This window comes from Saccopteryx bilineata, chromosome 5 (genome assembly GCF_036850765.1).
Source record: "Saccopteryx bilineata isolate mSacBil1 chromosome 5, mSacBil1_pri_phased_curated, whole genome shotgun sequence".
Classification (NCBI taxonomy): Eukaryota; Metazoa; Chordata; class Mammalia; order Chiroptera; family Emballonuridae; genus Saccopteryx; species Saccopteryx bilineata.
In genome coordinates, this window is record NC_089494.1 from 158043925 (window position 1) to 158063450 (window position 19526).

Below are 19526 nucleotides of genomic sequence, written 5' to 3' on the forward strand. Positions count from 1 at the left end.
GAGGCTAGAATAAAGGAATGACCCACCATTTTTCAGCTCTACAGTTTCTTTACTGTCCGTCCGAATCTAATGTGAACCTGCACCAGCTTGGCAGCGATGGCAGACTACTGGGTCTATACCCCCTCACCCTGCCCCAAAAATTTTATGCAGAAACTAACCCTATAAAATCTTAAATTCCCTATGCCCTCAGGGCTGATGCCATTTTGGACTCAACCTATCTGTTTGCAGAGGCATAAATAAATTTCTTATAAAAGTCATCAGGCTTTGTGTGTCACTCCTTTGGTGACTTAATATTTGGTGCCAGTACCCAGAAGGGTTCCACATGGGCAGGACAGAGCAACACCTTGGTACCCAACCATCTCTAGCTTGCCAAATCCTGCTCGGGATTGTGGGACCGACTTGCACCAGCTTCTTCCCCTATGACCCTCCTGAGCCAACCAAGGAGGACTCCGAACATTGGGAAGTTCTCATCTCCATTGCTGGCTTCTCAGTCCACACCGGTCATCAATTTCTGTGAGTGACCCTATGCTCCCTCTCACTGTGTCTTCTGATTTGCTCTAACTCACTCTCAAAAGCCCTAGTGCTAGGCCAGAAGACTCCTCAGTCTCCTGGCTTGGGGCCCCTTAGACTCCGGGATGCCTGACCTAAGGGACTCCCGTCACTGTCTCAGGGTAACCTTGGCTATAGATGGGGATGCCAGTCCATAGCGGGGCACTCTCAGGGATTGTAGTCAGCCACTCACCACCCTTGCCCTTATTGCCATTCTCTCTCTACACTATGGGCAACAGACACTCCACACCTCCTAAATGCACTCCCTTAGGCTCTTGCCTCAAAAATTTAAATCATCTCAGCCTAAGAGAGATAGCAAGCCAAAATACTTTATTTCAGTTTACAACATTGTCTGGCCTCAATATAAACTAGACAATGGCTCTCAATGACCGGAGAATGGCACTTTTTATTTCAATACCTTACAAGACCTTAACAACTTCTGTCACCTCAATGGAAAATGGTCAGAAATTCCTTATGCCCAGGCCTCCTTCACCTTTTGCTCCAGACCCTCTCTCCATCAGTCCTTCTCCCCCATCAAATTTTTCACCTTCACTCTAAATCGCAAATCCCCCCTCTTCCCCCAACTCTGGATCTGACTTTGGCCCTGCAGACAATCACACTCTCCTTCCTATGTGCCACCGCCTTAAAGAACTCTCTAGCCCAGCACGTAGGCCCCCACCCCAAACTCTAACCTTGTTCCTTCACCTTCTCACACCTGCTCTAGAACAGCTCAGGCAGCTTCCACCTCAGACCAACTCCTTCCCAGTCCCAGTCTTACCCTTGGGAGAAGTAGCCAGGACAGAGGGTACTGGATCCATGTTCCATTCTTAATGGCCAATCTTTCTCACATTGAAAAATGCCTTGGGGCACTGGCTGGTTGGCTCAATGGTAGAGCATTGGCCTAGCACGTGGATGTCCCAGGTTCAATTCCCGATCAAGGCACACAGGAAGAGCACCCATCTGCTTCTCCACCTTTCCCTCTTTCTTCTCTCTCTCTCTTCCCCTCCTACAGTCATGGCTCGATTGGCGTGAGTTGGCCCCAGGTACTGAGGATGGCCCCATGGCTTCAGCCCCAGGTGGGCAGAGCTTCACCCCCCTAGTGGGCTTGCCCATTCGATCTCTATTGGGGTACACGCCAGAGTCTGTCTCTGCTTCCCTTCCTCTCACTGAATAATAATAATTTTAAATAAGTGAATATAAATTAGCCAATTCTATCTGAACATTTCCACATTTCCAGCTAAGGATTCATACAAATACATATTCACCTTTTCCATTCATACATGCATGACATGATGATTCTGGCAAAATAAAGCCAGTGATCTTAAAAATATTCCCAAATTTTAAAGATGGTGTTGAATAAGTTTTAACGACAGCATTCTACATGAATGGAAACCCTTGATTTAACTCCATAATTTTATCATGCCAGAAGCATAGTTGGTTTTTTAAAAATTGATATCAGTATTATACACATTGGCTTATTAATAATTAAGGTATTTTGTACATACAGTGTCTAAGTGTGGGAAAAAAAGTGTTAGTATAGATTATTTGCTATGATGTTTTAAACTTTCTGTCTTTTTAACATTGATAAATAGCTACTCACAATTGAGTGTTTTCTTATAATACAATCTTTAAAAGTGATGTTTGGCCTTTGTGGTTTCTAGTAGTGAGTTTTCTTATTTTTTTCACATAGCATAATCATACAGGACTGCATTATGATCCAGTAGTATTTTTTTAAAGTATTTTATTTATTGATTTTATTGGGTGAGGGGAGTGAGAAGAATCAACTCATAGTTGCTTTATTTTAGCTGTTCATCAATTACTTGTCATAATGTGCCTTGACTAGGCAAGCCCAGGGTTTCAAACCGTTGACCACAGCATTCCAGGTGGATGCTTTATCCACTGCGCCACCACAGGCCAGGCTGTGATCCAGTAGGTTTTAAATAATGTTACCAAATAACTATACAATACCCAATGCTGCAAAGGTGAATGCTCTTCATAGTGTATTCTCACCTCTTTGAAGTTGAAGCTGCTATTTTTGAATATTTTTCCACTTCAATATAAAGCAGATTGTAACCTTTTTGTTAGTGTTTTTATTATATGGCTTTAAAAATAGGGTTTTGATTTCTTCCACAGTTCTCAGTTTTTTGATGAGGCATTTTTTGAAAATCAAATAATTCAGGAATATTTTGAATAACCAAATGCTCTTTAGTCTCTCAACACAACTGCAATAAATAAGCATCTACATCCTCAGCTATATTATCAGCATATCCTAAAACCAAACTAAGATGGTTTTCTTGTTCCCACAACCCACTTAATTTTTTATTTAAAATGTGACTATTTTCATCACTTATAATTTCTGTTTTGGCTGACAGTTCTGACAACCATCTTTTTATGACTGCTTGAAGCCAACTTAAACCAACTATTATATATTCTTTAAATTTGCTTTTAAGTAATGACTTTACCAGAGACAACCAGTCTACACAGCAGCTGAGTGAGAGGTATTGCTTTTCTTCCTGTAAACTATTGGTGAGCACAGGAAGGCAGCCCTCCACTGCAAGGTCTTGTATCTTCACCAAATAAGCTACAAGTTCATTTATTCTTCTCTTTTTCCAGAAAGTTAAAGTTACATTCAATTTCTAGTGCCTGCTGAACAAAACTCGTGCCATTGTTTCATGAGAAACCATGGGGGCGGGGGTGAGTGTGGGTAACAATACTGTATTTGGATGGTGGGATTTCTGTCTGTGAAGAACCAGAATCATTGGTCTTCTAAGCAAATATAGCATGTTTGACCAACATATGTAATCTTTCTGGCAGGTGGCCTGCACAAGCTAGTTTGTTTGTTTGTTTATTTTATTTGCCATGTCACAGTCCCAACTTCTAGGGGACTGTTTCTTTTTATAAAAAAGACTTGGAAAAGAATGATAAACTTTCTGTGGTGCATCACCTTATACAGTTTATCAGGGCTTGTTCAACTGTTCTATTTATGTAAGTGCCAACTGTTTTGTAGATTTTTTAATGTTCTCATGTTCTTATTAGTGAAATTAAAGATCCCTCTTTTAGGAAGATCAATGAAATGATCCCCAATACAGTATTTTTACAAAAGTTTAATTTTTAAAAATTGCAGGTTTCAAATGTCACAATCTCTTCAATACCTGATCCTCAGTCCAGCCCTGGCTCTGATGCACTGTGCCCAGAAGCCTAGAGAGTCCCCAGCTCCTGGGTGAACCCAACCCAGAGCCATTCAAATGCAGCTGTCTGTAATTTATTTTCATAGAAAATAAACCAGTGGTGTGTTTAGTTCCTTGTTACCTAAAAGCAAACACAATAGGTCTGTTTAATTTCATCAACTACAATATAGCTGACAGGAAAAAAATATAAAATCATCTTTATACAACTTAAACACTAACATTTGAAACAAATCATTATTGCATCAGCTATCACACTGGTAAGTAAGAAAAAATATATACAGTATTATGGATGTTTTTTATAAACCTTTGCAAATGCACTGATAAAATAATTTACAATCATTTGAAAACATAGCTGGGTCCTGGTGAATATTTTCTGTCCTCTAAATAAGGCTCCCTATTATCCCATGCACATTTTACACACTGATCCCTGTGCCATTTTCCCAACCCTAAATCCTCTTGTCTCAGGGTGGAGACAGTGGAGGCTGTCTTCAATAAATCTGATGAGCATGGGGTCACGTTTTCATTTTGATCTGACCCTGCTCTTGAGGTATAATATTTGATACAGTGACATACTCCTCTAAAATATGCATCGGGTCAGAGGGGATCCTAGACGCTGGTGCCAGGAGCTCTGAGTGCACCCAGCCTCCCCTCTAGCTCCTCAGGAGAGAGGAGGGCGTCATTAATAAGCAGGGCCACGTGTGCTGTGCTCACCTCCCAACCCCTGCTCAGCAAAGCCAGGGAAAAAGTGACCTGGAACGCATGCTTTCTGAAACTGCAGTGAAGATTCTGCAAAGTAAACCTGAGGAAGTTCACCAGGCTAGTGCTGCTTCTCTGTGATAACGCACTTCTGGAGGGGTGTGAGTCCTCAGTCTGCACCCTGTCTGACCAGCTGTCTCTTGGTTCTGGGAGGCAAGGAGCTGGAGCACGTACAGAGTGGGGCTGCTGGCTCTTCCCAGCCTGGAGCAGGTGAGGGAACACGTTCGACTGTAAAGGGGCAAAGACACAGCGGCTCAGCCTCCTTGCCTGCTGCCATTATCCCTGTGCAGGCACACCTTCTGGGGACTACGTCTCCTTTCTCATCTCCAGATAATGCCTGCCCAAGGGCTTTGACAGAAAAAAAGAGTGCTCAATGGGTTTGCTTCGAGGCCAAGAAAGAGGGATTCATTCTGTCCTGCGGACGAAAGAGGGGTTGGGGGGCGGGGGTTCTTAGGGAATTCCCAGAAATATCCTTAGGCATCTCTGGCCACCTTAAGGACTACCCACTCTCCCCAAGCCCTCCAGATTGTGTCCCCACGCCAACACCACTGCCCGAGACGTGGAATCTAGGCCTGAGCCTGTCCACTTGCTCCCTCAACCCCACTCCTCCGGGAGCCACCGACCTTTCCTCTCCCCCAACCATTGGTCCTGCTGGAATGCGCCTGCGCGTCCCCTTCTTCCTTAGCGCTCCCTGCCTCGGGTCCAAACATTTGCGCCACACCTCAGCAGGTCCACGCGCCCCTCCACCGCCCCGCGTCCAGCGGGTAGGGGACAGCACCTCGGTCGGAGCGTGTACATGCGTCCCCATCTGCTCTATCCTATGCGGTCGTTGGCGCCCGCTTGTGGGGCCCAGGGCCGGGCAGCCAGGCCGGCGGGCGGCGAGTGCGGACGCGGTGAAGGGTCAGCAGCTGGGCAGTGGGGGTGGGGGGCGCAACTGGGAGTGCGGAATGGCGGGGTCTCTCCCTCGGCGTCCGTGCGGATGTACCCGTTCCTGTGCCTTCCTGCGAAGCCTGCTGGCCCAGGGTAGATTCGCAGGCGCCCTGCGTGCGAAGCTGCTGAGAAAGGTGGGTACGTCCCGCCGCTGCCGCGGTCTCAGTGTGGCCGAGGCACTGGGGGGCACAAGAGAATGAGCGCATTTCCGGCACGGACCAATTTGGTTTTGTGCATTTGCCTACAAGACCGATTTTAGCATTCCTGCCAAACCCCCACCACACGCACACGCACGCACACACACACACACCTCTCCTCCCTCCCCGCTCCAATGCCCAACCCGGTCTGGCTTCAACAATTTGGTGACTCTTATTCTACATTCATCCCAATTAATGAATATTTCTCTTCATCAGCTACAAAACAGACATACAAAGTTCGTGAAAAATCAGGCAGCTGCTGGCACTGCTGCTCTGCAGTTCACCTACCAAGGCCCGCTCCCCTGGTTGGGGCGCACCCTCTCCCAAACTCTTCTGGTAACTCCTGCTCTGTACTTGAGGCTGCCACGCTTCCAGATAGGGGATTTCCTAGAGCGTTTTCTTTGTTACCGGCAAGAAATTGAATCCACTAAGCAGACTTTAAATTAGTAGAAAGAAAGCGTCACCTGGGCAGGTTTGGATTAAAGTAGACGAAAAAGCGCTACGCAAACAAGCAGTAAATAAGAGGAATTGGAGTAAAATAATCAGACGGACACAGTGTGGAGGGAAAAGCCCTGGAAAGATTCGGAACGTGGGCAATGGCGCCACCTGCCACCGCAGAGCCTGGCAGTTCTGGGAGTCCTTGCAGTGCCAGCCAGGGGAACAGCCCACAGCGCCCAGGAAGAAGGTCTCGGCTAGGGTGACGACAACCTCTTGGAGACAGAAGGTAACACCTTGACTGTCAGGTTCATTATGTAGACAGTTACCTTAGGCACACAAATTTATTGAGCTATTAATAATAATAGGCAACTTTTTATATAAAACAAGGGTTTAGCTATGTCTGTGTTCAAAGGTAGGAAAAACTGTCAAGAGTAAACATCGGCTTTGTTTTGCTAGGTGGATTGGGGTCCTCAAGGCAGCCACGCTCATTCATTAGGAGGACTCATGGCTTTGATTTATACAGAGAAAGGAAAAGGCAAAATTTGCAAAGGTTCTATGGGAGAAGTCCAGGGGCTCAGGCACAGCCTCCCAAGGGCCCCTCCCAGGGGAGTCACGGGGGCACTTAACTCCGAGCACTGAGTTCTGGGACATGTGAAGTGCTGAGAGCAGTGGCTCAGTGCCCTAAGGTTTTGTTTGGGACGCATCCATCCTGTGGGCATCCTGTGCCCGGCACACAACCACGGTCCAGACCCCAGAAGGAAAGCCTGTGTTTAACACAAACCACAATGTACAGACAATTTAGGCCCAGGGAACCATTATTAACTAAAGGACATGGGAACAGTCTGGAAACCTAAGTCCTCAGATGCCACCAGGCCACACTAGCCTGTGAGCAGGACTTCCTAAGCAGAGGACCAACTGACTTCCCTGTACCCTTGGTCTGTAGTTTGGCCTGGTTTTGTTTTTTTGTTTTGTTTTGGTTTTTGTTTTGTTTTTTTTAAAGAATGTTGGGGAAAGAGGGTTTTCAAACTATTATTTTTTTATTTTTTTTATTTATTTCAGTGAGAGAGAAAGGGACAGAGAAAGAGAGAGAGAAAGAGATGAGAACATCAAGCTGTTTCTGCATGTGCCCTGATCAGGGATTGAACTGGCAACCTCTGCACTTCGGGATGATGCTCTGACAGAGCTATCCAGCCAGGGCTCAAACTGTATTAAAGTAATTTTATTGGTAAGTTTTATTTGCATTATTCTGTGTGAACCAAAAGGTGGTTAATTTTTCTCTCTTACAACTGGGTTTTTCCTAACATAAAATTAACTTAAGTCATTTGTTGAATGCCATGTGCCAGTTTCTGCTATAGGCTCAGAAAATGCAGCTGGAGCAAGACAAATACTAAACTTTGAAGCCCCTATGTTGAGCTGAGCAGGTTCTTTCTTTTAGAGATCCATTACAGCCAGCTGACCAGCTAGATACCACTAAATATGTGAAGCACACACACACCTTAGTGAACTCACCGGAGTGAGAAAGGACATTTTTCCTACTGACATTTATTTAATAAACATTTACTGACCACCTAAACAAACAAACAATTCCTACTGTCAATGCTACAGACCTGTCTTAGAATTTGTCTCATAAAATACCCTGATGTTGAGGAATGGAATCACAGTGGAAATTTGGGACCAAAACTGATCTGTCCGATAAGCATTAACTGCCTTGATGGTATGGCAAATTAACACCTTATTATTTTTTTCAGAGCATCCTATGAAATAAATTAACATTCTCACCTCAGTTGACTGACTTGGCAGAAAGAAAGCTACATGCTGTGAGAAGAGAGAAGACGGGAGAAGAGTTCAGAGGCATAGAGTGAGACAGGTGGAAGAGGCACTGGACAGTCTACTAAAATCTGAATACCAGCTCCACCAAACTTCCCACTTCCTAGAACACCTGGAGGATAATTTTCAGAAGTTGGGAATGAGAGTTGTTCCACATCAAATTAGGTCTAGTAATTCTTAGCAATTTTGTTCACATATGATAATAATGATGATTTGGCCCAGGAAAAATGTACACAATACACAAAAATGAACACAAAGTCCTGTTCTATAAGAACCACTAGTTTTAATACTCAAGATGGAACCCTTTAGGTCACAGCACACATGTCCTATGTAATTCAGATCACTTGACTGCCATAAAACCTTTCTTGCCTCTAACCTAGTTTCATTCTATAGCTTACTCCTCTTTCCACTGTCTCTGTCCTGTCTGCTTAAGACAAATTAATACAGACCTACTTGTGTAAGTTTTTCATATATGATTGCAAAGGACTGTAAAATTTTATCATGATTAATCCTGAAGTTGAAACTTCTCTAATGTTTCCTTACAGATTGTGGCATAGAGTGCTGGTGACTTTCCAATAGCCAGTTCTCCCTTTTGTGTTAGTTACGCAGCGGTATGATTACATTTTTTGAGTCTCTCTTGCAGCTAGTTGTGGCCTTGCGACTGAGCTTTAAATCAGTAATATGTAAGCACTGTGCAATGTGGATCTTTTGAAAAATATCCCTTTTCTTGTTCCACCCTGCTGTCAGGAATGAAGATACAGTAGCTGGGGATCAATAGCCATCCTGAGCCATAAGTTTGAGGTGTGATGGGCAACAGTGTGTGTTGACCCTTTTACTAGAAACGCATTTCATGTGAATGGGAACCTTATTTATCTTGGTCAAGCAACATCCCCAACAACTAAAACCATGTGAGGCCTGTGGTAAGGGCTTGGGTATTGAACAAAATAAATGAATAATGAGTTTACTCTAGACTGTAAACCACTGAACATAAAGACCTCCCAGAGGCTATTCAGCCATCCGTAGCAAATGCAAAGTCTCTGTGTCTATCACAAAATCAAATTCTTGCTTAATTCAAATCTCATTACTCCTCTATTAGCTTTCCTTTGTTCTCCCAGATTGCCACTGTTATGGGAGAGTTTTAACTGCTTTCCAATGTCCTCTTCAATCAAAATATTTTAAAATCTATTTTTCTAATAATTATTCCCATTATGTTTTGGCTTAGCAAATTTAAAATAATTTTCAAGGTCATGCACTTTTATTTGTGTGTGTCTGTTGTTCAGTGCAAGCACTATTGGGTAACTTGATCTTCAACATCTCAAGTCTACAAGAATCATCCAAAATGGTATCTAATGACATTCCTAGGGCTGTAGACAGTATTATTATTGCTATGGGATGCAGTTCCTAGGTCCTAAGGATTTAACTAGATGCTGTTCGCTGAATCTAAACTTCATCAAATCCTTTCCCTTTCCACTGTGGTCTGCCACATGCAATACATTGCACATTCTTGTCACCAAATTTTACTTATATCTTTTACTTATTTACTTATTTATTTTAAAAAACATTTTATTGGTTTTATAGGGTGAAGGTGGAGTGAGAAATATCAGCTCATAGTTGCTTCACTTTCATTGTTGATTGATTGCATGTTGTACGTGCCTTGACTGGGCAAACACAGGGCTTGGAAATGACGACTTCAGCATTTCAGGTCGACGCTTTATCCACTGTACCACCACAGGCCAGGCCAATTATTCTTTTCTTTTATTTTTTAGAGAGGAATGGAGAGAGAGAGAGATCAAATTGTTGTTCTACTTATTCATGCCATCATTGGTTGATTCTTGTGTGTGCCCTGACGGGTTTGAACGCACAAACTCGGCATGTTGGGATGATGCTTTTACCAACTGAGCTACCTGGCCAGGACAATCTTTTAAACTATTAAATATTAATCATCTCTGCTTCCCTAATTTTTGAGGTAACCTTCCCTTCTGCTATCTCTTTCTTTGAATTTTTTATTTTAATTTATTGTCCTGCTATCTTTTTAATGAAGAAGAGCACTGCCTCTGGTCCTTTTTTTTTTTTTTTTTTGGTGCCTTATATCATTAAAGAGCTTGTAAATGTTTACATTTTGCAATTATGTCACTTTCTTCTTAAATGTTTTTTCTTTACACTTCATAAAATATTGTTGCTTTTTTTTAATATTTGTGAGAAATAACTGGCCTACTTTTATGGCATACCCATTCTAGTAGAGCTCCTTGGTTTCTGCTGAGATTTCTTTCCAATGTATCCACTTTTTAGGTTTTGTTAGGAATTTTGAACTTTTATGAAGTATAGACTTCTCTACTCATTATCCTCTTTTTCCCAGAATAGCTTTTCAAATAGAAGCCTCTTGAAATAGAGAAAAGTAGAGACCATCAGATGAGCTCTTCCTAAATCCCTCCTCTACCAGAAATGTCTCTGTGGCCACACAGGTCCATTCTCCACCCTTGCTATCTTATCAGCCCAAAGCTAATCTACCCCTGCTCTGGGTGCATCCTCTGCTTTCTTGGAGGCCTTGCTGTGTCGTTCTCCCTTCTCCTCTGACTTTAAACTTTTTCTTTCCATTAACTCTTAACCTTTAATATGTAAATATGCTCAGATTTTTCCATCTTACGGTAAAAAAATCACAACAGTGTATCTCCCTCTAACCACTACCACATCTCTCTTCTCAGCCAGATGTTTGGGAAGAGAAGCCCTCGGTTCCTGTGTTCACTTTCTCACGTCCTATTCTGCAGACCATCCTGCAGGCACACATCCCCAATCACCCAATTGCCCTAGCCAATGACATTTTTAGTATTCCTGCCTTCCTAACAACATTTGACTGTGTTTAAGGAATTATATATGGAACCTGAGACTGGGCCAGGTGTGTGCAACTTGTGGTGCAGGATTGGCTGCAGTGGTGGGCATATTTGGTGGGAGGATCACCCTGAATCACCTGCCTTCTCTATCAGGTGGGCACATGGAGGGAACTCTGTGTGTGATTGGTTCCTCGTAACCAGGTGGCCACAGAAGGTGTATTGGTTGGCTGGTGCCAGCCAGGAGTACTACTTTCAGTTGAGAGGTAGCTGTGGGAAGAGGAGAATCTTAGGCTGTGTTCTCTTCTTATGGTAGTTGTGGTTCTCAGAGGTGTCTGATCACAACTTTTAAATAAGCCAGGCTGTTTGCCGTTCTCACAGACTCGTAAACTCAGGGGAGGCAGTAGCCCTGCCCAGGGCCCAGCAACACAGTGGCCCTGCACTGCATAGGGCTTTGCCATTGCTAGAGGGGTACTTCTGAGTGAAGGCAGTGACAGCCAGCAATCAGTGAGGCTCCTCTTGGGGAACGCGCTTACCTGTTGCCTGAAGCCCAGTGCCAGCCCCAGCCTGGGCGGGCACTCCAGATTGGTGAAACCAGTCAGTGAGGCTGATGTCTGTGAAGTGGGGGCCAGGGACTCATTGGTGGCACTACCAACTCCAGCTGTCCTGGAACCTGCCGAGTTGGATTTCCAAGCCTGCCAGGGCCACCAGGTGCTACACATCAGTGACCTGGAGGTGACTGAAGGTAAGGAGGCACAGCCGCTCTGCTCTCAGGCCCCTCTGTCCCCCGCTGTGTCCAGGGCAGAGAGGAGCCACCTCCCTTGGGCTCCTTCCTGCCTAGAGCCAGCTTTTCCAGGGCTGACTCTGCCTGGCATCCCTACCCCTTAATTTTTTCCTGTCACATCCGGCCAGTTCCTTTCCTTCTTCACTACCCTAATGCCCAGTTCTTTCTTCTATTCCATTTTCCAACCTGGCCTGAGACCCTCTGGTTCCTGGCCCTTCCTGTTTATAGCTATGTTTAACATCTTGTGGGACTCTGTGAAGACTTTTTGGTCTTTTTTCTCCCTTTTCCAAATGAAAACTTTAATAGCCCAACTTGAGAGTATCCATCTCATTATCCTTACCTATCCAGATGTTACCTAATAAAGAAGCTAGGTAGGGCCAGGTGGAATCCTTGCTCCCACCCATTAAGATAGTTGATACTCTGGGTAATTCAGCCACAGAGTAGGGTTTATTCTTTCAGTTCAAAATAGAGACTGAGCCCTGGACAGTAGGCTCAGTGGGTAGAGTGTTGGCCCAGCCTGCAGATGTCCTGGGTTTGATCCCCAGTCAGGGCCCACATGAGAAGTGCCCATCTGCTTCTCTTCTCCTATTTCTCCCGCTTCTCTCGCTCTTGCCCTCGCAGCCAGTGGCTCAATTAGTTCAAGCATCAGTCCCAGGCACTAAGGATAGCTTAGTCGATTCAAGCATTGGCTCCAGACGGTGTTTGCCAGGTGGACCCCAGTCAGGGTGCATGCGGGAGTCTGTCTCTCTAGCTCCCCTCCTCTCACTAAAAACAAAAAAATAGAATAGAATATAGGAAACTAATAAGAAAATGGGAAACCATGAATAGACATGAGTTATTGCCCACCACTGCTGCTTTACAAAATGTTTTTGTGTGTTCCAATGTGAGGTTAGTGGAGTGGAAATAGAATTGGTTGACTAGCATTGTCTGTTAGGGGGAGGTCAGTGCTTATACATACAGGCAACTCTAGCTAGTCATTGTAGACAAGATTTCACAGAATTTGATTTGCTGAGTAGAAAGAGGTCAGAAAGTTCATTCAGAATCCAAGAGAAGAATTTGTAGAACTTTGTTGAAGTTTAAGCTTCTCCCTCCACCCCTCTCCCTACTCCCAGCAGAAGTGTTACTAATATATTAACAGTTCCTGAGTTAGTTTTTTAAGTGCACATTCTTATTTTATAGATATGCAAATAGATTCGAGGATATTTTTGATGAAAGATTACATCCATTCACAGTAAGTGTCAGTTGTATTGAAGTTGTACTTTTCTCTCATACAAGTCTGTTTATTTTATGTTGATCTGGTTTGAAATTTATTACTTGATGAAAATTACTCCATCTTGAAGTCAAAATTGTCTTGATTTAAGTTCTCTTCCCTATCCCATGTTGTATCTAATGATTTAACAAAAGGAGTGTTGTATAAGAAATATGTCAATAAGAACTGAGCTACCGCATTGTATAATTTGTTACCTAAAGGTGAGTAAACACATACCCTCCCCCAAAATGTATCTTTTTAAAAGATACTTTTCAGTAGCATCAAACAGTATAAATATGTATAAGTAAACCAAACAGATATGTTAAGAGCTCTACGAAGAAAATTAAATAACTATTAAAATTTTGAATCAATTAAAATGGCAAAAGTGTTGAAATCCCCTTCTTCAGATGCTGGGTGGCAGTATGTGGCTGGTGACTGCTGTATAGCATAGCGCAGCCTCTGTGCCTTATGATTACAGGAAACTGGACTTGTGTTTTCGGAGTTGATTGCAGAGGAGTATGGCATGGTAATCGATAGACTATGGAGACTAAAAATAATTTATATTTAGATAGAATTCTGTAGGGGGAAGGTGGAAAGAAACATATAAATGTTCTGAAGTTGTGGTTGTGATTTTCTTTAGTGAGTGGTGGTAAGTATTGAATTACTATTGTTTTTTAAGGTCCTATTGTTTATATTTAAAAGAATAAAAAAGACACATCACCCAATCAAAGTTATTTTAAGGGGTATGTGGGCATGATAACACAAGACTGCTATTGTAAGAGTACTCAAGTATGTTTCTTCAGTGGATACTTGTATTGCATTTTTTTTCTCCTTTCAGCAAGAAACAGTTCCAGAGGAATACTTGAATCATGATCCTGATCCCGAATCTATTTACAGATTTAAGTATCCCTCTTTCAGCGCCATAATTCTAAGAGCTGAATATGCAGTAACAACTTTGGTAAAATGGTTCTTCTTTCATTAAGCATATTTTATGTGTTGCACACAGGTTCTGATCCTGTTTTTCAAATAAAAGTATGTTCTTGAAATGATCAGACTTTATTAAGAGAGAAACCTGTCACAGGAAATAAACTACACACATTTGAGCTAATCATCATTATGATTTTTTTTTTAAAAAAAACTTTGTTTTTCTTGTCACAAAACAATTGCTGTTAAAGGCAGCAGGAAAAAGTTCTGCTTTCTCCCCCCACACCTCAGGAGACATGTGCCCATGCAGTGCATGCGCATGAGCGCACACACCCACCCACACACACACAGCTACACGGTATGCAGGTGGGGTAGCTTGGGGGCAGTAACAAAACCATCAGCCCATGGGTAGACTGATTCAGTCTAGGTGTAAGCTGAGTCGCAGGCTGTGTTCCCCAGGCAGTTCTAGTGTGTGTCCTGATCCAGAACGCTAGCCGCTAGCCTTCAATTCTCTGTTCTTTGGATGTGGGTGTTAATGGATCCCTGCTGTCCTCTTGTGCCTGCCTGTGAAGTTGCCCAGAATTAGAGCGGCAGCAGTACCTGAAAAGCTTTGCTAGTTGCCTGCTAAGCTACAGCTGTGGAACGACCTTTGTGCCATCCATACAGAATTTCTGTGGTAAGATTTTATCATTTGGAATAAATAGTCCTAGTCTAGTGAGAAGTAATCAGGATCGTATTACCCCTCTCTCCAGCAATCCTCAAGGGTAAAGTGTTCTGGAGGGAAAGAATACTTAGGCCAGTGGCTCTTCCTTTAGTGTTCAGTTTGGGCTTCTGAATAGAGACCCCTGAATGGGCACTGGATCAGACACAGGACTTTTCATGGAGCCACCAGCCATTTGGAGTGTTCAGGACACACTGGCAAAGGCAGGCATGGTGATTCTGCATAGAGAGCTAGGTAACACAGAAAGGAGAGTGTTACGTTGGAAGAGGGGTAGTTCTTTGAAGACAGGTTAAGCTTGATGCACTGGCTAGACAGCTGCATGGCAATTTCTAGTAATCATTTGATTATATGGAATTAGGGCATGAAGCTGAGCTAGAGGTGGCGGATTAAGAGAAGCTGTGCATAGAAAGCCTGTGGATAAAAAGTGGATAAAAGGTAGAATAGTGTCAGAGTAAATACCAAGAAGATAAAGCAGGGTAAAATGATAAAGTGATTACAAGGGCTTGCTGTTTCAGATAGAATGATCAGGAAGAGGCTCTTTAAAGAGATAACACTTGAACTAGGACCTGGCTCAACTGAGGAAGATAAGGAGCTCTGGCAGTATAGGCAGAGGGGACACATGCAAGATCTTAGACGGGAAGGGGTTTTGTGTGTTCAAGAAACAGTGAGGCATGGCCGTGGCTGTGTGGTCAGAGTGTGGAATGAGGGAACGAATGTAGCAGATGTGGTCATAGGAGGGCAAGGCCTGCTCTTTCAGGGCCTTTCAGCTTGCAGATCATGGGAAGAAGTTAAATTTTCATCTGTTTGATGGGAAGCCTTTGGCAGATATTGAGCAGGGGAGTGAAGTGTTCTCAATTAAAGAGGCTATCCTGGCTGCCTTAGGGAGAACAGGCTGTAGCTGGGAAGTCCAAGTGGGGGCCGAGAACTCAGGAGGCCTGCAAAAGCAGTGATACAGGTGAGAAGTGACAAATAGAATACAAAGTGGTCCGATTACCAATGATAGGTAGAGATGACAAGAATTGCTAACAGACTGGAGTAGGCTAACTCAACTGGAGGTTTTTGGCTCAGCAACAGGGCAATGGCAGTGCCCTTTCTCTTACTAGGGAAGGAAGGGCTGGGTGCGGGAGTTGGCGTGAAGAGTCTGGCCTGTGTGTGCGAAAGCACCGATGATCTCAGCAATGGTAGTCCAGTGCGGCAGTAGTGCTGGTGGCAGATAGAAGTGAGTTATGTAGAGAACAGGAGATGAGAAACAGCACCAGGGCGTTTACTGTGAGCAAAGTGAGAGGAAGCTCTCTAGGGGTCGTGAGGAGTGGGATGGGAACAACATCAACACATTGGGGAAAATCTCTGGCAGATAGGGAGGAATTCTTCAAAAAAGAGATCACTGAGAACAGCGTTCTGCAGAAGTGGGATGGGATTGACCTCACTAATAGAAGAGTTAGCTTCGGCAAGAGAGCCAGCTCAAATCCACTGATGCAGGAGGGCAGGTGGCGTGAGTAAGCGAGTAATGGCACATACCAAGCCTTCCAGCAAAGATGACAGAAAATTGAGTGATGCCAATGTTCTATACGTGCCTCTAATTATTGCCATAATGTAGAAAGTTGAACCTTTATAAGGGGGTTCATTCTTAGGATATCTGAGGGCAATGAGTTTTGGGAGATGGATGCAAACTTTCTCAAAGAATATATCATGTTCAGTAACCATTTGCTTTTGAAAACAGGTAAATTCAGAGAACACCAGCAAGTCTGAGCTGTCAATCTGATCACCTCAGGCAGTAAGCATACTCATTAAAATCGGACTTTTGTCTTTTTGTCAAAGGGCATACATACTCTTCTATAAAGCACCCTTTGAGGTAACAAGTCATAGCTTACCTCTATAATATAATATTCTTAGCTGTTAACTTTACCCAGTTCTTTGTAGTGTAGGCATTTAATACATTTGAAAGAAATCATGGCATCTCACAAGCCACCTGGCAGGTTAAGAGGAGTACCAGAGATTCCGAGACCGGCAGCTCAGGGCCACCTGAAACCAACAGAACAGAACTGACTAAGCTTCAGGTTGTGTGAGACAGAGAAGAATTTTATCAAATGATGGCATCTGTGTGAGGATTCAGGGCTGTGAAAGGACTAGCCTTTGTATGCACGTGTGTTCCTTACAAAGGCACTAAGACCAGGACAGTTGTACAGACCATTCAGAAGTACAGCTATGGGCACTGCCTGTCCTGCCGCAGCACACAGCAGCCACTAGGGGGCTCTCTTGACAACCAGGTTTTATCTTGAGTTTGTGCCACAAAAGGACTAGTTACTGTGAAAGGAAGATAGATATAAACATGCGGAGTATTACCAAGGACTTACATATTCAAGTATTTAAAATCACCATGTACCCTGGCCAGTTATGAAACATTGCATGTCTAACTTCTCAAGTATGTATTTACTGAACAACTACAGAGTACACTGGGCCTGTATATCCTGCCTTTTACAAGTGGAAAAGTAGTAACATTTCTTCAGAAAGTCCTTTGCTAAGAGGTCCACTCAGTCCTGTGACTGAAAATTGGGCTGGAAATTCACACGGGCAAAGTAGCCAACAAAAGTATTTGATTTGCAACTGTGACTTGGCCTCTGGCTCTGACTGGACAGCCAGTCTGTGTAGCACCTATGAATGAAAGGCATATCAAAGACAGATGAAATCTGTCATTCCTAACAGTTCTTATCACAGCACTTAAACTAAATTAAAATCAAAGACCAGTTTTCTATTTTTGCAGTTTTCCTTAAAAAGACTTTTAAGGTGTGCTGAGGTCAACATTTGCCCAACGACATGAAAAATGCTTGTTTTGGGAGCCACTCTTCTCGTCTGTAAGTACTTGTACCATCTGGCTGTATGGAACACAGATTTCTGCCAAACCATCAAGGACATTACGGTTGAGGACATGTGAGTTTGCAGGGTTTTGGTGAACTTTCTAACCATTTTCCAATATCTTATGTGCCCCCATAAAGTTTACATGTTAAGAAATATTTTTAGCTTGACCTGTGGTGGCGCAGTGGATAAAGTGTCGACCTGGAATGCTGGGGTTGCCAGTTCAAAACCCTGGGCTTGCCCATGGGAGTTGATGCTTCCTGCTCTTCCCCCTTTTCTCTCTCTCTCTCTATTTCTCTCTCTCTCTCTCTCTCAAATGAATAAAATCTTTAAAATATATATATGTATACATACATACATACATAACATTTGAAGGCTACATTGTGCAGAGAACTAAAATAGGCATAAAATAATATACATTTTCCTATCTGCATTTGGTATAACAATTAATATTCCTCATTAATGAGTAGGTCCTGATGTGTTATTGTTAGAATAATCTGCATGATAATTTGAAACATATTCCTCTGTGGGTTTTAACAAACACTTGGTAAGCTTAGTTTTCAGAACAACAGTACTGTAAATAACTTCATGGCATTCTTAAAGCCATCGACTAGTTTCAGTTCTGTTTTGTTTTGTTTTTTTATTCTTTTTTTCAATACGACTTTACTTTCAGCATTATTTTGTATTAGTCTCAGGTGTACGGCATAGTGGATAGACAATCACATTTTTTACAAAGTGTTTTCCCCAGTATTTCTAGTACCCACCTGGCACCGTACATAGTTATTGCAATAGCAATATTATTGACTATGTTTCCAATGGTTTACTTTACATCCTCATGACTATTTTGTAACTACCACTCTGTACTTCTCACCCTTTTCACCTTCCCCACCCCCTTCCACTGGCAGCCCTCAGTCTGGGCTCAGTCTCTAGAAGTCTGCTTCTGGTTTTTTTGGTTTGTTTATGTCACTCTTTAGATTCCATGTATCAGTGAAATTATATGGTACTTGTATTTCTCAGACTGATTTATTTCACTTAACATAATACGCTCCAGGTCTATCCATGCTGTCACAAATGGTAAGATTTCATTCTTTTTTTCTGACTGAGTAATATTTTTTAATTGCATTTACTGGTCAACTAAATTATAGAGGTTTCAGGTGTATAATTCTACAACACATCACCTGTACACTGTATTGTGTGTTCACCACCCCAAGTCAAGTCTCCATCCATCACCATTTGTCCTCCCTTTACCCTCTTTTACCTCCCTCACCCCCTTTCCATCTGGTAATTACCATGCTGTTGTCTGTGTGTGAGCTTTTTCTCTTCGCTTAATCCCTTCACTTTTTTCAACCAGCTCCCAACCCCTTTCTTCTCTGAGAGCTGTCAGTCTGTTCTCTGTCTCTATGAATCTGTTTCTAGTTTATTTTGTTCATTAGATTCTCCATATATGTGCAATCATGTGGTACTTGTCTTTCTCTGACTGATTTATTTCACTGAGCGTAATACCTTCTAGGTTCATGAATGCTGTCATAGATGGTAAAATTTCATTCTTTTATGGTTGATTAATATTCCACCACTTTTTTATCCACTCATCTATTGATGGGAACGTGAGTTGCTTCCATAACATGGCCATGGTAAACATTGCTGCAGTGAACATAGTGGTGCATATATTCTTTTGAATTAGTATTTTGGGTTCTTCAGATAGATACCCAGAAGTGAAATCACTGAGTCATGAGGCAGTTTCCTTTTTAATTTTTTGAAGAAACTTCATACTGATTTCCACAGTGGCTGCTCCAATCTGCATTCCCACCAGCAGTGTGCGAGGGTTCCCTTTTCGCCACAACCATGCCAACACTTCTTTGTTGATTTATTGATGATAGCTGTTCTGACAAGTGTAATGTGATATATTATAGTGGTTTTAATTTATATTTCCATGATAATTTGTGCTGGTAATCTTCTTTTAATGTCTATCAGCCATCTATATATTCTCTTTGGAAAAGTGTCTGTTCAGGTCCTCTGTCCATTTATAAATTGAATTGCTTGATTTTTGGGGGGAAAGGAGAGAGAGAAAGACAGACAGACAGACAGACAGACAGGAAAGGAGACAGATGAGAAGCAAAAACTCAGTGCAGCACCATAGTTTTTCATTGATTGCTTTCTCATATGTGCCTTGAACAGGAGCTCCAGTGGAGCCAGTGACCACTTGCTCAAGCCAGCGACCTTTGGGCTCAAGCCGGAAACCATGGGATCATTTCTATGATCCCATGCTCAAGCTGGCGACCCTGCAC

At 42.9% G+C, this 19526-nt stretch overlaps 1 pseudogene; it reads right to left on the reverse strand.

Moving 5' to 3' along the window:
* Positions 1-2762: 2762 nt before the first annotated feature.
* Positions 2763-3648, reverse strand: LOC136306575 (KATNB1-like protein 1 pseudogene; annotated as a pseudogene).
* Positions 3649-19526: the final 15878 nt, after the last annotated feature.